The 19008-nt window shown below is 37.2% G+C and overlaps 1 protein-coding gene and 1 non-coding gene across 8 annotated transcripts in view; both read right to left on the minus strand.

The window, feature by feature from the left end:
* Positions 1–19008, minus strand: part of TBCK (TBC1 domain containing kinase) — a 200420-nt gene that overhangs the window by 38296 nt on the left and 143116 nt on the right. The window lies entirely within an intron of this gene.
* On the minus strand, positions 2051–2184 carry LOC113255851 (small nucleolar RNA SNORA71). The gene has a single exon (XR_003316470.1). It is a non-coding gene; the product is annotated as a small nucleolar RNA SNORA71 (small nucleolar RNA).

The raw sequence follows: 19008 nt of genomic DNA on the forward strand, positions 1-19008 counted from the left end.
AATTTTAATTTTTTAATATTAAGAATTAAATCTACTTAAATATTCTGAAATTAAAAATACTTCAGAAAAGATAAAAGAACTTCAAAATCAGCTAGCCATACAATCAATGCTTCCATCTCATTTTTTGTTAGATTGCAATCTCAATAGGTATTTTTCCTAGCCTTCACATGAAGTTGTACATTTATGAAGATAAAGAACTTTTGATTACCCTAGTTCTGCTTTTAGTCATTTAGTGATGAACATGGCATTTCAAACAGAGGTTTTGTCTGAATGAAAGATGTGCCCTGGCTGATGAAGAAGAGAATTTGACAGAAATTTGTCCAGTGTATTCTCTATGAAGAACTGATTTAAGAAAGATCTGTCCTTGGCATTGGTTCTAATCGAATGTGTCATATATAAGGAGTTTCTCGAAGGAAAGAGCAGTTGGTACATGAAATGGTAAGAGCAGAAGAAGAGAGGAATCACTGACAAATGCATCACTTTCTGAACTTTTGTGAGTGTGTATCAGTGAAGAACTTTAACATCACGCATGAAAATTCCTCTGCAAATTAATTTTAAGAGATTAGTAAGTTAGACTTAGGACAAATTAAACTACTTTGCTTTATGAAGAAAATAATTATAATACTAAAAATTACAGAATTTAGTTTCTCTTTTATTAAGACAATTTTATATGCAATTTTACCATTCATTGTACAATTTCCACTTAGAGGTATAAAAATAAAACTTTCTCTGTACACCTGTTGTCTCATTTAGTACTATTGACATTGGCATTTTCCTGTGTGATTGGGTTTCAAATTCACGGGACTTTGCTTATGGACAGTGGACAAGAATTTAAAATAACTGTAGAAAAACTCTGGAAATATGTTAGTTTATCATTTCTGCCCCAGAACCTATATATACAATGCATATTAAGCTTAGACATCCAAATATCACAGGCCAATTTGTCTGAGATCTACTCCGTTAAGAAATTCGTATTTTGTAGCCAACCTAGAGTCAGAGGTTTTTTGTCTTTGTTTTGCAAGTTTGTAAGTTTTACTGAATGTGTGGGCAGAAAGGAAAGTGATAAGAAGCTATAATTCAAGAGAAAAATTCTTGGTCTTAAAGTCATTCCAGGCGCAGCAGAGGGACACAGGGCTGGCCTTCCCTGTCCATGGCCTCTCAGGACATTGTTGCCAAGACTCAGAGCCAGCTGAAGTGGACCCCGGCCCCAGACTCAGCGCCTTCCCTCTGATCTCCTATTTGAAGACCTGATCCATGACGCTCTGAGTGGAGAGCAGGGGACGCTCTGGGGGTGCTTCCTGTGGGGACTCCTTCTCCATTCTCTGCCTCTCTGGTATTCACAAGTACCACCAAGAGAATCTCAGGGAGAAACATCAGAAACCCAAGGCTCACTGACTCATGGCCTCGGAACTTACTTCAGTAGCCTCCGGATCTAACCCTGACCTTGGGGCCCCATGGCCTAATGCCTGGCTGATAAGTTGGTACCTCTTATGGAACCTCTGCACACTGAGACCCACCTTGGACCTCTGCTCCAGGTTCTCCCTGAGGTCACCTCTCACATACACAGAACAGCAGTTATGAGACACTCCTGCAGGGGGCAAGAAGCACTTGGCCCTGCTTACATGCCTAAGAAACTGCTATATTCACCAACAGAAAAACACTGGGAAATTCTGGGTCTTAGGAGGTGAATGCACTGAGAGCCTGCCTCCCTCTATCTACCTTGTGCTCAGTCACCTAAGGCTGACCTATTTTGGAACCTCTGAACATAAAGAAAACCTTGCAACTTTTCCTTTGCCTACATTACCAATGACCAGAACATAGGGTAGCCTGTAATCACCTCAAATGCAGGGACAGAAAAGGACATAGGGCTGCTGAAATTAAGAGATCAGTGTCAGAGGACCACAGTTGTGGTTCCACAGCCAACTCAGACATGCACTGAGGCAGGACCCACTCTTGTTCTCCCTTTATAAAACCTCACAGAAACCACACTGAGCCAGGCACAAAGAGCATGCAATAAGACAACACCTAAAAGGTGGTGGGGAGGAGGAAGTGTGGGCAAGCTCCAGAGTTTGGAAGACACAGGAGTGGACCCTCCAAACACAGGGAAGCACTTTCAGCAACTCCTCTCCCTGCACTATCAATGACCAGGACACAGAGAGACCATGACCACTTTCAAATGCAGGTGGAGTCAGAATTTACTCTTCAGTGTTACTGAAAAAAATCATCCTTCAGTAGAGTGGGCTCTCTGAAATGACTATCTGGATATATTAGTTATAATCCTAACTAAGCAAGGAAAAAATCTAAATCTGACAACAAGACAGGCATTTTGCTGTGTACATTAAAGTATTGGGAGAATGACTTGGTCATGATACCTGAGCACGTGAAATGGCAGACTTTAATGAGAGCATGTCTGTATACCCTTATGTTGAGTATGTAACCAGCAACCATAAGGGTATAACTGTATACACTTATGTTTTATATGTAAGGGCTCTTAAATAACTATAAAGGCATTTTAAGTGTGAGAATACAGGGCTGGTATCTAGAACACTCTTTCCATATTTCCTGTCATGGATTCTGGCACTAACTTTAACCTGGTTACCAAGACAGATACCTGGAAATAAGCACAGACGCTCTGTTCTTCCTTATTCCTCATTCTAATCTAACATGTCCCCAAGTTCTACCAAAATACCTCGAGTATGTTCCCTGATTCATTGTCCTATCTCAAGGATTCATTGTTTCTTACACTGACTCTAGAAGCTGTTTGCTTCTCTCTATCCCCCTTTTCTCTGCTTCCCTATCACCTAAAGTCATTCCTTCTAATCTATCTTCCAAATACCATTTGAGCTAAAAATAAAAATCTAATCATGTAACCATTCCAAGACAAAGAAAACACTGAAGTGCCCCAGGACACTTTTATTAAGCTACCTTAAACTAATACTTAACTCTGACAAAGACAGCACTAAACACACACACACATGTAATATTTTTTACGAATAAAGATTTTTTAAAAAAAATCTCAAAACTAGAAAACTGAATGCAGTACCAACTTGAAAGAATGACATACTATAATCAAGTAGGGGCATGTTCCAGGAAGGGCGGTTCAATATTAGGACAATTTTTTAAATAATTCATCGCCTTTATTAGTCAAAGGATACAAAGCATGTAATACCACTACAACTGACATAAAGCCATATGTGATAAAACTCAGCATTTGTTCTCAATTTTAGAAAAAGAAAAACTGATGGTAAACATGTATCAGAAAGAAAGTTAATTAGATGATGAAAGATGTTCTTTATTTTAAATATTTGACATTCTACTCAATGATGAACCACAGAGGTAGACTTATTAAAATGAAAATGCAGAGCTATAGCTATCAGCATTATTATTTGTTATTGTTATGGAAGTTGCTACTGAGACAGTAAGAAAAATAAATAAGGGTTATAAATATTGGAAAAGAAGAAATAAATTATTTTTACTTTTAGGTGATACAATAGTCTACTTAGAAACCTGAAAATCCAATAAAATTGGTTAAGAATTTGATAAGGTTTTAGTTACAACATCCATACCATAAAATCATTAGTTTTTCTACATGTCAGCAGAAGCCAGTCAGAAAATACAATGAGCGAAAGCTTTCATTCACAATATCAGAATATTTCCCCCAAATAAAATATTTAGAAATAAGTACATCACATTTAAAGAAATGAAACAGTTTCATGATGGGCATTTGAAAAAAAACTGAGAGATAGAAGATGTTATCTAGAAAGAAATAGTCACTATTATAAGAACTTTATTTTTCTTCGGAGCAATGTATTAATATAAAACAATTTTATCAGACTCCTAAAAAGGATCTTTTTTCCAATTTTGAAATGTAAATTCTAAAATTCATTTGACAGACCAAATAGGTGAGAATGTCAAGAAAATACTGAAAAATAATACATTATTATATATTAAAACTGTATAAAATTAACAGTATGGTACTGCACCAGAAGAGACCAAAAGATTAACAGGACATATGGGGTCACATAAATAGGCTCAAAAACACATAAGTATTTGCTGAAAGAATAGGATGCCATGTCAATCACTAAGGGAAGAACGTATAATTTAGGACACAGGGTTGGCAAAACTTACTCTCTAAAGCCGCTTGGAAATTAAGGATTTCAAAAGCTATTTATAGCACTGGGTAATAAGTGAGGCCAGTAGCACTGCTTTCAGAAGATACCTGATAGATTTGATAGTTTCTTGAAAGTTTTGAGAGCAAAGTATCATTTATTAAACATCTACTTTATAATTCAAGAACTTAAAATAAGACAGAACAGAAAGTGACATACATTGCATACATCTATACAGAGAGATCAATCTGAATGTTGAGCAAAAACAATTTTTTTAAAAACACTATCTCACTGAATAATTAGAATTGGAACAGTAACTGGAATACTAAAATACTCATCTAAAAGAAAGGTGGATATGAATCAGAAAGTATGAAGAGCACAAGTAAGCATATTTATGAGGCAGGAAACATCATAGGCTAACCATGTATTTAATAATGTATATTTCAACACAATAAAAATATACTTTTTCTTGAGGACAACATGTAAAAGCAAAAGTCAACTCAAAGGTTTTTTCAAGAGACACATAATATTTCTAAGAGAGAGACTGGATCAATATAAATGCACTAATGACAACACAGAGCCAGGTACCTCAATAGCTTGAAATTCTTGTATTTCTTTCTTATCTCCCATAGCAAATATAATAGAGCCCTGCCCAGCAAAGGTGCTAAGATGTTTGATAAATAATTGCACGAATGTGTAACAGAATAAAGAGTGATGTTTTCCCTATGTTGAAACAAAGAGATATGTTGATATGCTATCAAATAACAGAAGCTACCAACCAAAGGCAACACCACCTCCTCTAGGACCAACTGAAAAGGAACAGAAGAGACTTTACTGTTTCAAACTATCACCCAGCAACACCTCTCCTCCCAGTCTATATAAGGAGATTTAGTGGGGGCGGGGGGGTGTTGTCAACTTTGTGGAGAGCACGATGCTCAGGATCCGATGTGCCTCCCTTCCCATCCCACAGGGTAGAGGCGATTTCTGGACACTCACATCACCCTTCACAAGGCAAATGAGGGTGAGTGCTGATGACAATCATTTGAGGAGATTTGGGCATACCTGTAAGAAGGGGTGGCTGACATTCTGTTTTGTAGAAGAATATCTGCTTACACAGAAGACATTAATCTGGCCTCTCTGAGCAGGCAAGAAGTAGGGACACATGGCAGTGCTGAGAGAAGGGGTGGTAGACACCTTCTCTGACCTTAAATTCGCAAGCTGTACAGTGAGAACAATGATGCTTGCCTTATTTACCTCACAAATTTACTGTAAGGAGCAACTGGCATAACAGATATAAAAATGTTTGGTAGACTGTAGATCTTATATAAAATAAGTTGTTGTTATTAAAAATTGAATCCCAATGAAGTAGCTTGAATTTCATGGTAGTCTTGTTATAGTCTAATTTTGAATGAATCATCAATTAACAAATATTTAACTAGCCTGTTCTGGCCATCTTGTGAGAGAGAAAATATCATTTCCACCTCAAAAACCCCACAATCTGGTTGTAAAGGCAAGACTAACATAAATGAAGCAGTAAACTAATACGATAGCAGAAACATCTATAGAGTGCTTACTCCGTGCTAGTCACTGTGATAAGCATTTGACATACATGAACTCATTTAAGTCTTGCAACAATCCTATGAGATAGGTTTTATTATTTTGCTCATTTTATAGATGAGGAAATTGGGGCACAGAGAGGTAAAATAACCTAATCAGTAAGTAATATGTAATCAGTAAATAACAGAGACAGGATTCAAATTGGGTCAGTCTGGCTCTGGAGTTTGGGCTCCTAACCATAGGATTCCATGTATGGAATCACAGGTACATAGTATAAGAATTCAGACGAAGGAAGAAAAGCAGTATAAGCAGAATTACCAAAATATAGGTGGAGTAAGTAGGACTTGAGTTAGGAGAAATCAGTAGGGTTTAGATAAGTAGAAAAGAGAAAGAAGAGTGGCGCATAAGTGGATAACTCTAAGAGTTCTGAAATGTGAATGAACAAGGAAATGTTCCATAAATAATTATTGAGCACTTACTAGGTACCACACATTGTGCGTGGGATACAATAATGAACAAAACAAAGATACTTGTTCTTATAGAACTTAAGTCAATAGGTGTGAAAAAGACAATGAACAGACTAGTCTTACTGAGCTGAGCACCCATACTAGGAATTAGAGGGAAACAGTATTGAATAGGTGGGTAGGGAATAGATCATGAGGATTCTGAAAGATGAAGAAGCTTGAGGATATAACAGGTAAGGATATAAATAGGTAAGTACTATAGGATTTTTGGACGAATGTGTCACGTTAACAGCAATATCTGAGGGAAACTAATTTGGCTGTATTCTGAAGGATGAAATAAAGATGGGAAAAATGACAGCCAGAAAGACTTGTTAGAAAGTGAATTTTATGAAGATTTAGATTAAATGATGATGCTGGAAGATGAGAGCTTTGCTTTATTCACTATCCTCTTTTTTCCTTTTGTCTTTCCCTTTCTACTTTTTTTTTTTTTTTTTTTTTGGCCAATTCTCTCCCATCCACAGTGAAAGATACATTAAAACAACAAAATAATAAATAATAAAATTACTCTCCAAGGGGTGAGTCCTTGTCTAGCTCCTATCCCTTTATCTTTTCATCTCTACTTCCTCCTTGCCATTCATTCCTGAAATCACTGAAACTTGGTTTCTGTCATGATACAGAAGAAGAAATGGTTCATTTGTCTAGGAAAAAGTGGACGATTTGGGAATACTAAAGGGAAAAAAGACATATGAAAAGCACTATAAGAAAGTATATAAAAGATAAAGGAAAGGGATGAGTAAATGATGGCTCTTAAATTTTGAATATGGGTGATTAGGGAAAAAAGATTAGGTAACAGTGGCAAACAGTAAATAAGGGGAAGAAAAGTTCAGACTTGGATATGTGAAATCGAGGTTGCATAGGGTCTGCTAAAGATGAAGTATTGAGAATGCAGTTAGAGATAGAAACTGGTGTTTGAGAGAAGTCATGGCTGGACTTACAGTTTTGGAATTCTCAACATACAAATTACAGTTTAAGTTATGAAAAAAGAGAAACAATTTGAATAAAAAGGGAAAAATGGCAGGAAAAAAATCCTAGTTTTGGTAGGCACATCTATACACTGCTGAAAAAATTAAATTATATAAACTATTAATAAGGCTTGGAAATACATAAGGTTGAGATTTTTTTTAGGGTATCCATCAATTCTTATTATTCCATATGTCTACAATAAAGAGACTGCTTGCTTTCTTAGTGCTAGATATTTTGAACTTTTGTAGGAAGAGGGACGGATTTTTACAAATGGCACAGGAGGACATTACCTATCATTCTCAAAGGAATTTTAACAAAGAAAAATTACCTTCGAAAACATTATCAATCTACAAAGATATTTTTATCTATGTATTTAAAGCAATAAATCATTTCTGTGGCATTTTGGTGTTTTCATTTCTCTCTCATGTTTTTAGAGAGAAAAGGGAGGGGTTACTATTTCTAAGATATAGAAATATAGTATCCGAAACGGAGTTTGAAATAAAACTGTCACGCTCTGGAAGCTGCATAATATAGCTCTCACACTAGACAGAATATTTTTTTCTCCCTGAAATAAAAGAGAGATAATGTATATGAATATGAAGCACAAAGAAGAGTGGAGATGGAATTTTTTTCAGTGATTAGGGATTTTACGCTAAAATTTTCCCAGATGTGCTCCTGAAAAATTGCATGTAAGCTAAATTTCTGTAAAGAGTAATTCTCCCTTTTATATACAATATCATTTTGGAGATATTTCATCTCTCTGGGCCACAGTTTTCTCAAGTATAAAATAAAGGGGTAGGAGTAGATATCTTATGCCTCTTTTAGCTCCAGAACTCTATGACCTTATTTCTGATAGATTTTCAACTGGCAATAGGTCCCAAAACTTTTGCTTACTTTCTGGGACAAAAGTTAGACATCTGTAGGTAAAACTTAATGACACCAGAGGAGTTTCTACTTAAAGAGATTCAGGAGTGACTCTAATTGTGAGGCTTAGTAAAGTGTTGTTCATACAGCATGACTTGCTTACGCAAACTTAGATAACTGAGAACTTGTGCATTTTATAGACAGCTGGGAAATATTTCATACTTCACACTGGTTGAAGTGAAGGCAGACAGAAGTTATAGTAACAGAAGAACTCTAACATCAGTGATTTATGGGGCAAGAACAAGGTCAACATGGCAATGTGTGGGGGATGGTGGTGCTGGTACTGCTGTATATAAGTTTCTAAAATATTCTGGAAATAATTTTTGAAATGAAACCAGAAGCTGATACATTTCCTAGGCTGAGGTAAACAAGATGAAAGTTAAACATGAGAATGGTTCCACTCAGCTGAACTCCTAAAGGTGGAACTTATGACACCTTCCTTCTGGAATGTGATTGAGCTGCTATTCCACATAGGATGTTAAGGTCAGCGTTCAATGGCAGCAGAAATTCAGGGAGTAGAGCCAGCTGATGACTGAGAGGTCATAGCATTTTAGTTAGTCCAACAGGTATTTTCACCTCAAACTCTAGTGTCAAGGTAGCCGTCATTTGAACTGGGTTGCTGATTTCATTACCCTTCTCTCTCATTCTTACCTTTTTCCTTATACACTGAAGTGATTAGCACTGCTATTTTTGCTCAGTGTTCCTTGTGACTTGGGAAATTCCCCCATCATTCCCCTCACTATACAACGAACACATGTCAAATAAATGACCCAACAACACTCTCTGGCTGGAAGATTCAGTAAATCCCTGTGAAATAAGGTCTGGAGATCTGTGTCTCTCATCCTTATTGCCGTGCCAAGGACAAGGTAAATGAGCTCTCTAAAGTGCATGTGGTATTAACAGTTATTACCATGATTAATATCTAGTGGAATGTTCAGCTAATATGCATCAGCCAACCATTTTTATCTTAATATAATTGAGATGTCCCAAGTGAAGGGAAATCGGTTTCCCCTGTGAAGTTCGAAGACTGTTAAAAATCTTATGATGAAGGAAGGATACTCAGTTGTCTCTAATCTCAAACCATTTATTTTAATATACTATAAACCACCCCAGACAATTCTTATGAGAATATAGATACAGAAATATCAATGCCCATAATGTGCTTACTATATTTCAAACTTCTTTCACATAAATGACAAGACTCAATAAAATCAGAAAGTTTATGTACATGTCACAACCAATCTAATGTCAGGGGTCATGGAGATGTACTTTAGGATTATAACATATAATACTTATTTTGGAATATGAACTGATAAATCTGAATGGTTCCTTTCCATGTTAAATTGGTTACAGCCCATTTTTTTTTCATATTTTCTGATAGAAAATAAAAGCATTTCAGGGGTAAACTAATTTTTCAATTCATTTAAGATCTGACTAGAGTTCTAGATCTTGAAACATAAATTGGGCATAAAGAAGCAGAATTTTATAAGAAAGTCTAATAAATTATTTGATGTACAAAAAGTCTGTATAAATATAACAAAAGTCTGTTAAATGTAACAGCAAAGTCTGTTAAATGTAACAGCAAAAGTCTTAAATATAACAGTTAGTTACCACTAACTAAAATTACCAGCAATAATGGAATAGATAAATTGCTGAAATATTTACTCTAGATATAGTCTATTTTAAAGTGTTAACTTAAAAAAAGTCTTCATAGCCTTCATTTGGCTTAATATAACACGATATGTAGTTAAAAAGTTATCTAAGAAGGGATAGCTAGGTGGCTCAACCCCTAGGTGGGTTAAGCATCTGACTCTTTATTTTGGCTCATGTCATGATCTCAGGGTCATAAGATTGGGCCTGGCTGGGTGTGAGCTTGCTTAAAATTCTCTCTCCCTCTCCCTCTATATCTCCCCTCTGCTCTCTTTCTCTCTCTAAAAAAAAAAAAAAAAAAAAAAAAAAAAAAAAAAAAAAGTTATTTGGGGCACCTGGTTATCCTAGTCAGCTAAGTGCCTGCCTTCAGCTCAGGTCATGATCTCAGGGTCCTGGGATCGAGCCCTACATCAGACTCCTGGGATCGGTCCCTGCATCAGACTCCCTGCTCAGCGGAGAGCCTGCTTCTCCCTCTGCCCCTCCCCCTTGCTCATGCGCGCTCTCTCTGTCTCTCTCTCTCTCTTGCTCTCTATCTCAAGTAAATAAATAAGATAAAAAAATAAAGTAAAAAAAGTTATCTAAGAGAAGGAAAAATACTTCATAAAGGAGTTACAGGCGATATTTCTTGTGGTGAAGTAAATCTTCAAAAAACTATAATGACTATCAATGTACAGATGTATTTCAATAATTATATACTCTATTAATTTTTTTTAATCCTTTGGCACTTCTGGTCATAGTGGCAGACATCTGAATGTTCAAAAGTATTTTTTTAATAGAAAAAAATAGATATTCTATTGCAAAGCCAAATGATAAATTTATCATTAAAACACATGAGGTTACTTTAATTGAAATGATAATAATGCTATAAATGGTAATAATACCACATAGAATTAAGAATTAACCAACAAATGACAAATGCACACATATATACACAAGTTGGTACTAGCCTCTCAGGAAAGGGAATTTAAAATTACTTATTATCACATACTACTAGAAATAATTATCTCCTTTCCAGGCAAACAAGATACAAATAACTTCTTGCTATCTTAAAATTTAAATGAAATTTATATTTTAGCTTTTGTTGGTGAATTTTCAGTAAGGTTTCATTGCTCTTCAAATCTAGACAATTTCTTTTTTCCAAATCCCTCTCAAAATTACAGGATTTCTCATACCATGACTTCTTACAGTGCTTCCATCCAATGGTGAGCAAGGACTTTAAAATATCTCTGGCTTAAACTAAATGTTTGGTGGTTTTTGGCAGGACGGATACCTTCTACATAAACAGAAATTAGGACAGACCCTAGATTTAGAATGGACTCTAAAAGCTGAAACATTATAAAAAGAGAAAGCTCAGGAGCCAATAGTCATGGCCTATCTTTGCTTCCTACTGAGTATCAGAACAACATTTTGAAAGACTTTTGATAATATTTTTAAGAAATCAGAATGCAGGAGGGAGTTAAGATGGTGGAGGAGTAGGGGACCCCTTTTTCAGCCAGTCCCCTGAGTCGAGCTGGATAGGTACCAGACCATCCTGAACATCCACGGAATCAGCTTGAGACGCAGAAAGATACATCTGGATCTCTGCAAATGAACATCTCCAGCGCTGAGTATTGAGGTACAAAGCGGGTAACCGTGAAACCGCGCACAGATATCGGAAGATAAATGGAAGGGGGAGGGAGCCACCGCCTTTGGGTGCTGGGAAGTGGTAGCCACCTGCATGGGGAGCAGGCGGACTCGCGGACGAGACCATGAGCCAGGAAACGCGTGCCACCAGACTGAAACGGAGCTCCGGTGTGCTCATTGGAACCAGACTGAGACCGGGAGCTCCGGGAGCGCGCGGGGGCAGCTGGCGGCTGGCGGTGTTAGAAACACAAAGGACAGAGACCTGCTGGCCCTGGAAGTGAGGGCTGGGATGCCGGGTGTGGGGCGCACATCCTGGGACGCTGCAGGGTTGAGCAGCACCAACAGAAACAGAGTTAAAGTGGCCAGAATATCAGTGGGGAACGGTCCGCAATCCCTCTGTTCTGAGGCAGAGGCTGAGATTCGGCCGCTGCTGCTCTGATTCTCAGAAGAGGCACAGCAAACCGCCAGGGAAAGCCGCCAGAGAACAAAAGCCTGGAAACACCGGCTCACAGTGTGCCCATCCCCATCACCCCTCGCAGGGGACACGGAGACTCTACCCAAACAGGGTTGCCTGAGTATCGGCGCGGCAAGCCCCTCCCCCAGAAGGCAGGCTGAAAAATCAAGAAGCCCACATTCCTAAGATCCCTATAAAACAAGGGCGCACGGCCAGGGTCCCGGTCAATAATCTGGGCTCTGGACAACCCCGCACCCTCTCCTCATCAGAATGACGAGAAGGAGAAATCCCCCCCAGCAAAGAAAAGACAATGAGTCTGTGGCCTCTGCCATAGAACTAATGGATATGGATATAACCAAATTATCAGAAATGGAATTCAGAGTAACAATGGTCAAGATGATGTGTAGACTTGAAAAAAGTATTAACGAAAATGTTAATGAGAATATAGAATCTCTAAGGACAGAAATGAGAGCAAATCTGGCATAAATTAAAAATTCTATGAATCAAATGCAGTCAAAACTAGAGGCTCTGACAGCCAGGGTGAATGAGGCAGAAGAATGTATCAGCAAATTGGAGGATGGGTTAGTAGAAGAGAAAGCTAAAATAGAATCTGGACTCAAAAAAATCCACACTCAGGAATGTAGGTTATGGGAGATTACTGACTCAATGAAGCGTTCCATGTCAGAATCATCAGCATCCCCAAGGGGGTAGAGAAAAACAGAGGTCTAGAAGAGATATTTGAACAAATTCTAGCTGAAAACTTCCCTAATCTAGCAAGGGAAACAAACATTGGTATCCAAGAGGCAGAGAGGACCCCTCCCAAGCTCAACCACGACAAACGTACACCACGTCACGTCATAGAGCAATTCACAAATATTAGATCCAAGGATACAGTATTGAAAGTGGCCAGGGCAAAAAATTTCTCACGTACCAAGGCAAAGGTATTAGAATTACGTCAGACCTGTCTACACAGACCTGGAATGAGAGAAAGGGTTGGGGGGCATTTTTAAAGCTCTTTCAGAGAAAAACATGCAGCCAAGGATCCTTTATCCAGCAAGGCTGTCATTCAGAATTGATGGAGAAATAAAGACCTTCCAGAATCGCCAGTCATTGACCAATTTTGTAACCATGAAACCAGCTCTACAGGAGATATTAAAGGGGGTTCTATAAAAGTAAAAAGGCCCCAAGACTGATACAGAACAGAAAGTCACAATCTATAGAAACAAAGACTTTACTGGCAACATGGCATCATTAAAATCATATCTCTCAATAATCAGTCTCAATGTAAATGGCCTAAATGCTCCCATAAAGTGCCACAGGGTTGCTGATTGGATAAAAAGACGTGACCCATCCATTGGCTGTCTACAAGAGGCTCATTCTGAACCTAAAGATACATTCAGACTGAAAGTAAAGGGATAGAATACCATCTTTCACACCAATGGACCTCAAAAGAAAGCTGGGGTAGCAATTCTCATATCAGACAGATTGGATTTTAAAATAAAGACTATAGTTAGAGACACAGAAGGGCACTATATTATCCTTAAAGGATGTATCCAACAAGTGGATATGACAATTATAAATATCTATGCCCCCAACAGGGGAGCAGCAAGATATACAAGCCAACTCTTAACCACAATAAAGAGACATATAGATAAAAATATGTTAATAGTAGGGGACCTCAACACTCCACTATCAGCAATAGAGCACCCATGCAGAAAATCGACAAAGAAACGAGGGCTTTGAATGCCGTACTCGACGTGTTGGACCTCACAGATATATATAGAACACTACATCCCAGAACCAAAGAATACTCATTCTATTCTAATGCCCATGGAACATTCTCAAGAATAGACCATGTTCTGGGTCACAAAACAGGTCTCAACCAACACCAAAAGACTGAAATTATTCCCTGCATATTCTCAGACCACAACGCTCTGAAATTGGAACTCAACCACAAGGAAACATTTGGAAGAAACTCAAACACTTGGAGACTAAGAACGATCCTGCTCAGGAATGACTTGATAAACCAGGAAATCAAAAATCAATTTAAACAATTTATGGAGACCAACGAGAATGAAAACACAATGGTCCAAAACCTATGGGATACTGCAAAGGCAGTCCTAAGGGGGAAATACATATCCATCCAAGCCTCACTCAAAAGAATAGAAAAATCTAAAACGCAGTTTTTATATTCTCACCTCAAGAAGCTGGAACGGCAACAGAGGGACAGGCCTAATCCACTCATGAGGAAGCAGTTGACCAAGATTAGAGCAGAAATCAATGAGTTAGAAACCAGAAGTACAGTAGAGCAGATCAACAGAACTAGAAGCTGGTTCTTTGAGAGAATTAATAAAATTGACAGACCACTGGCAAGACTTATCCAAAAGAATAGAGAAAGGACCCAAATTAATAAAATTATGAATGAAAAAGGAGAGGTCACAACCAACACCAATGAAATTGGAAGGATTATTAGAAACTTTTATCAACAGCTTCATGCCAAAAAATTAAGCAATCTGGAAGAGATGGAGGCCTTCCTGGAAACCTATAAACTACCAAGACTGAAACAGGAAGAAATTGATTTTTTAAACAGGCAAATTAATTATGAAGAGATTGAAACAGTGATAAACAACTTTCAAAAAAACAAAACTCCAGGCCTGGATGGTTTTCCTGGGGAATTCTACCAAACATTCAAAGAAGAAATAATACCTATTCTTCTAAAGCTATTTCAAAAAATAGAAACAGAAGGAAAGCTACCAAACTCATTCTATGAGGCCAATATTACCTTGATCCCCAAACCAGGCAAAGACCCCATCAAAAAGGAGAATTACAGACCGATTTCCCTAATGAATATGGACGCCAAAATCCTCAACAAGATCCTGGCTAATAGAATCCAACACTACATTAAAAGGATTATCCATCATGACCAAGTGGGATTCATCCCTGGGATGCAAGGGTGGTTCAACATTCGCAAATCTATCAGTGTCTTAGATTTTAACCAGAAAGAAAAATTCAAAAATCATATGATTCTCTCAATAGATGCAGAAAGAGCATTTGACACAATACAGCATCCTTTCCTGATTAAAACCCTTCAGAGTGAAGGGATAGAGGATACATTCCTCAATCTCATAAAAACCATCTATGAAAAGCCTACAGCAAATATCATTCTCAATGGGGGAAAAGCTGGAAGCCTTTCCCTTAAGATCAGGAACACCACAAGGATGCCCACTCTCACCATTATTATTCAACATAGTACTAGAAGTCCTTGCAACAGCAATCAGATGACAAAAAGGGATAGAAGATATCCAAATCAGCAAAGAAGAAGTCAAAATGTCTCTCTTCGCAGATGACATGATACTCTATATGGAAAACCCAAAAAAATCCACTCCCAAACTATTAGAAGTTATAGAGCAATTCAGTAATGTGGTGGGATACAAAATCAATGCTCAGAAATCAGTTGCATTTCTATACACAAATAATGAGACTGAAGAAAGAGAAATAAGGAAATCCATCCCATTTACAATAGCACCAAAAACCATATGTTACCTTGGAATTAACTTAACCAGAGACGTAAAGGATCTCTATTCTAGAAACTATAAATCACTCTTGAAAGACATTGAGGAAGACACAAAAAGATGGAAAAATATTCCATGCTCATGGATCGGAAGAATTAACATAGTTAAAATGTCCATGCTACCCAGAGCAATCTACACTTTCAATGCTATCCTGATCAAAATACCGATGACATTTTTCAAAGAACTGGAACAAATAGTCCTTAAATTTGTATGGAACCAGAAAAGGCCCCGAATTGCCAAGGAACTGTTGAAAAGGAAAAACAAAGCTGGGGGCATCACAATGCTGGATTTCGAGCTGTACTACAAAGCTGTGATGACAAAGACAGCATGGTACTGGCACAAAACAGACACATAGACCAATGGAACAGAATAGAGAACCCAGAAATGGACCCTCGGCTCTTTGATCTTTGATAAAGCAGGAAAAAACATCTGGTTGAAAAAAGACAGTCTCTTCAATAAATGGTGCTGGGAAAATTGGACAGCTATATGCAAAAGAATGAAACTTGACCACTCTCTCACCCCATACACAAAGATAAACTCCAAATGGATGAAAGACCTCGATGTGAGACAGGAATCTATCAAAATCCTAGAGGAGAACATAAGCAGCATCCTCTATGATATCGGCCACAGCAACATTTTTCATGACACATCTCCAAAGGCAAGAGAAACAAAAGATAAAATGAACTTGTGGGACTTCATCAAGAGAAAAAGCTTCTGCACAGCCAAGGAAACAGTCAAAAAAACTAAGAGGCAGCCCACGGAATGGGAGAAGATATTTGCAAATGACGCTACAGATAAAAGACTGGTATCCAAGATCTACAAAGAATTTCTCAAACTTAATACGTAAGAAACAAACAAATCATAAAATGGGCAGAAGATATAAACAGACACTTTTCCAATGATGACATACAAATGGCTAACAGACACATGAAAAAATATTCAAAATCATTAGCCATCAGGGAAATTCAAATCAAAGCCACACTAAAATACCACCTTACGCCAGTTAGAATGACAAAAATTGACAAGGCAAGAAACAACAATTGCTGGAGAGGATGTGGAGAAAGGGGATCCCTCCTACACTGTTGGTGGGAATGCAAGTTGGTACAGCCACTCTGGAAAACAGTGTGGAGGTCCCTTAAAAGTTAAAAATTGAGCTACCCTATGACTCAGCCATTGCACTACTGGGTATTTACCCCAAAGTTCATAGCAGCTCTGTCCACAATAGCTAAATCGTGGAAGGAACCGAGATGCCCTTCAACAGATGACTGGATTAAGAAGTTGTAGTCCATATATACAATGGAATATTACTCAGCTATCAGAAAGAACGAATTCTCAACATTTGCTGCAACATGGACGGCATTGGAGGAGATTATGCTAAGTGAAATAAGTCAAGCAGAGAAAGACAATTATCATATGATTTCTCTCATCTATGGAACATAAGAACTAGGAAGATCGGTAGGGGAAGAAAGGGATAAAGAAAGGGGGGGGTAATCAGAAGGGGGAATGAAGCATGAGAGACTATGGACTCTGAGAAACAAACTGAGGGCTTCAGAGGGGAGGGGTGTGGGGGAATGGGATAGACTGGTGATGGGTAATAAGGAGGGCATGTATTGCATGGTGCACTGGGTGTTATACGCAACTAATGAATCATCGAACTTTACATCAGAAACCAGGGATGTACTGTATGGTGACTAACATAATATAATAAAAAAACATTAAAAAAAAAAGAAATCAGAATGCATACTTGTGATGAAATTTATCTCTCAGCCAAAAGATAATGAAATTTTAGAAATATTAGTAAATATTAGATTTACTGCCATTAAATCTAGGTATAAGATAAAAATACTATTATCACTGTTATTTAACACTGTTCTGGAGAATTAGGTGAAGTAATTAAATAATAGAAATATATAAGATGTATAAAATTGAAAGAGGCAAAATGATAAAAATTTGCAGATGATAAATAACTGGAAAATCTGACTCAACTGAAAACTATTATAATGAAAGAACATTAATGTATCAAATAAATGATGACAGTGAAAACTTAAAGGTGCTTACTATGTACAGCAGTGTTCTACATATATTAACTCATTTAATCCTCTCAACAATTCTATATAATACCATCATCTCTTTTTATGGACAATAAGGAAACAGGTCACATAGCTGGTATGGCAAAGGTGGCATTAAAAAAATTTGAGGCTGTACTCTTAATCACTACACCAAACCGTTTGTAAAATCTTTCTATTGGTATTAAAAAAACAGCTAGAAAATATAAAAAAATAATAAAATATCCCAATTATAATAGCTACAGAAAGGTTAACATAGAAATAATCCTATCAAAAAATATGCAAGAAAACTTTAGAATGCCACAGAGGATCTTAAAAAGAAGACAGGAAGATGTACCTTGTTTTTGTAAAAAATAAAACTCAATATCATATGCCAATTTTTCCTACTTGTCTGTAAATTTAATTCAATGACAATATAAGTACCAAAATGATTTTTTTTCCTAGGGGAGGGAGAAAAAAGACAAGCCAATCCTACTATTCATCTAGAAACAGTGGCACATGTGTGATATAATTATAATATTAATAACCTCTTGGCACTGGAAAATAAATAACCTGAATGAGATAAATATAACTGAAAAAAGATTCAGAAAGAGACATGGATTCATGTGAGAATCTAGTTTACCATAAGGGCATTTAGAATCAATGGGAACCATTTATTCAAGTAAACAAACATGTTATTAACTTTAGACTAATTCAAATATCTATTTGATAAGTATAAAAGTTTAAAATCTATTAAGTCAAGTCCGTGTGGACTCTATTTATCCACTCTTTGCTAAGTATTTATTTTACTTAATTTCTGTAGGATTTCTGAACAATAATCTCTAATTCAGATAGCTATATTATGGAATAATATTAGCTTAACAAGGGTTTCTAGTTCCCCATTTTGGCTTTGGGGGAAATGAAAAAAGAAATAACCTTTAGCAATGATTCTCTAGCAGATGTGAGAATGCTGCAGATAAGAACTGCCTTTTTTTTTTTTTATTATGCACCTTACTTTCTGAAATTCTGTGTTAGCATCTGTATAAACCAGGTTAACAAGCTAAATTTTTAGCGGATTTATTTCTAATATGGCTTATTTATTTTGCATATTTTAGGATATCCTGGAAGAAAAGCTGGAAAAAACAAGGACACTGATACTTTGGGATTGTGAAAATGATTAGACTCACTGAATCCTGTAATATAACAACTGGGCCTGTTGTGGCTAGCCTTTTAACAGAATTGTGCCAGAATCCATTTCTCTTTAAATGACATGGAATGTCATTGATACATGAAATGACATCTCTGAACTCTGAGGTTGCATAAGGAAGACCTCAGTGCAGGACCCCAGATATTTATTAGCAAGTTGGAATTGTGCTATCTGTGCCCATCACTCTTCATGAAGAAAATATATTCTATAGACTTCCTGGTGGAAAAACATTGCTGCAGGAGCTGTCTCAAATCAATACTGAATTAAATCAGGCTGCAAAGAAATAAATACTGTCACCAGCATACTTTCCAAGCAACTGCAGTGTGGATATGTTAATGCTGTGTCAAAGCATCAGCTGTTCTGATGTCTGTAGGAAAGTG

Source organism: Ursus arctos, unplaced genomic scaffold (assembly GCF_023065955.2).
Source record: "Ursus arctos isolate Adak ecotype North America unplaced genomic scaffold, UrsArc2.0 scaffold_11, whole genome shotgun sequence".
In the NCBI taxonomy this organism is placed as follows: Eukaryota; Metazoa; Chordata; class Mammalia; order Carnivora; family Ursidae; genus Ursus; species Ursus arctos.